Genomic DNA, 2,202 nt, shown 5'->3' with positions numbered 1-2,202 from the left:
GGTGAACTTCAAAGGCTTCACATTCACCTAACGATAATAGCCATCTATGCTGTATCCCAGTGGAGGAAAGAAACCTCCCTCTGCCCCCACTGCACATTTGGTCATGGCAGGAAATTAGGTATACTGGACTGTGCACACCTCCAGCAAGCTGACCACACCTCTAGGGTGAGCAGCCCGGTCTGTGCACCAAGTTTTGACTTCTGTCATCTTAAGAGTGGCAAGAAAGAGGGTTCTGGGTAGCTAGAAATGACCTGTCCCACCGGATGTGGTCACCTCAGGGGCAGATTAGCTATAGAAGTTAGCAGTTCATTGACCACTAGTCTCCACACCCCTAACCCCCCTAAATATAGGATTTAAGGGACACCCCTTACACCAGAGCCTCAGATGTGATCACCCAACTTCAAAGAAGAACCAAGAGGAGCTCTTCATCGCTGACAACCTGAATCTGCCCACTGCAACAGAGCAAAAGACAGAAACTCTGTCCCTGAGGCAACATACTGTGAACTGCATGATCAACCCTTGTCCTTGGCTGAAACTCATCACTCTGTACCAGAGGGACTACTGTGTAAGCCAGAATCACCTTCAGTCTCCCTTGAACTAGTGGCACTAGTCACCTTCAACCTGCAGGTAAAAACATTTGGGGATTTGGAATCTTGACTTAGGGATCATTGAAAACCAGGTGGTCCAGTGTCTTCTGGGAGTTGTATTACAGCCTGCCTCCAAGTTTCAGGCTGCTACACCACTCCCTCCGACCCCAGGAAGTTCATAAAGGATTTCCGAACCCTTACCGCTGCCAAGGCTTGTTGGTTGCCACTCCGGTAACTAACCCCCACAATCGACACTACAAGTGCAGGGCACAGTGTGGAACCTGCATCCGAGATCTACAACCCACGTCGTGTAAGCGGTAAGATCAGCACCAGCATAAGTCCTGTTCAGCTCCACGGACAACCAGAACAAGTCTGCACCCAGGCCCCACAGACACCTTCGAAGTGAACTGACTGCTGTGGCCTAGTCCTAGGATCCGTATAACCTTAACCCTGCCAGGGTTCCCCACAGCTCGACCTCCAAGTGTCTGTTTGCCAACAGTGATTTCCCACCATTGGCTTCAATGTGAGTTCCGATCAGCGCCATAGACAGCTAGGTCCACTCTGCACCCAGATGCACGGACCAGATAAAAATTAACTGACTGTTGTATCTTGGTCCTAGGGACTGCACATCCTTAACCCTGTAAGGGTCTACGCAACTCGCTTTCTAACCACATTTTTAGAAATAGTGATATATTTCCAGTAGACTTCAATACAATGTTTAAATGCCAGTTCTGCTGTGATGTAATATTGCTTCTAAAATCTATAACTCTGGTTATGCTTCTTTAATTCTGTTGGTTTTGGTGTCTAATATTATATAAAAATAAACTTGATGTTTATAAATTGGTGGTGGGTTTCTTTTGAGTCATTTCAATTACTTATTGTCCATGTTGGTGCTCTGGAATTCGTAACACATGTTCCTCCAAGGAAAGCCTGACTGCTCTGTGCCACACTACAAGAACTGAGCTAAGGATTTACTAGTGTGAATTCAAGGACCATCTTTGGGGTATTGTAAGCGTATTACATGATGAGGACTAACCCCTCCCCAACATATAATACTCTACTTTCCTTCACCCATAAAATGTTCGCCTAACCCTCCCATCTCTCTTTCTAATTCCCTTTTCGTTTACACCGTTTAAAACACTAACATGTGCCGGCTTTTTCTTACTTTGATCCTTCTTTACCTCTTACATGTGAAGGGATTCAGTCTTTTAGATGTCAATAATATTTTATATGAAAGGGGCTCATCCCTTTGCCAAAGTTCCTTCCTAAGCCTATTGTCCTTACAGTTGAGAAGAAACTGATAACTAATACATTCTTCACACAGTATAAAAAATTTACAAGTTGCTGCTGGTTTTCAAAGCTATCTAACATACTGCCCCAGACACTCATTTTCGCCCTGCACCCTTTTGCCAAAATGGTATCGCTCCAAGAATGTGCTTATTTTTATGAAATAATGTAAGTGAAGCTTTCTTGTAGCAATTCTGAGTTAATTTAACCCACAGGCTTCCTCTGGATCCAACTCTTGTAAACCTTCCAATACTTCATGGCCTTCCATCCCTAGACAATGTACCAATAGAACCAATCAATCAATCAGTCAATCAATCAGTATACTTAT

The sequence above is a fragment of the Pleurodeles waltl genome, chromosome 11, assembly GCF_031143425.1.
Source record: "Pleurodeles waltl isolate 20211129_DDA chromosome 11, aPleWal1.hap1.20221129, whole genome shotgun sequence".
Lineage (NCBI taxonomy): Eukaryota > Metazoa > Chordata > Amphibia > Caudata > Salamandridae > Pleurodeles > Pleurodeles waltl.
This window is presented reverse-complemented; position numbering follows the sequence as displayed.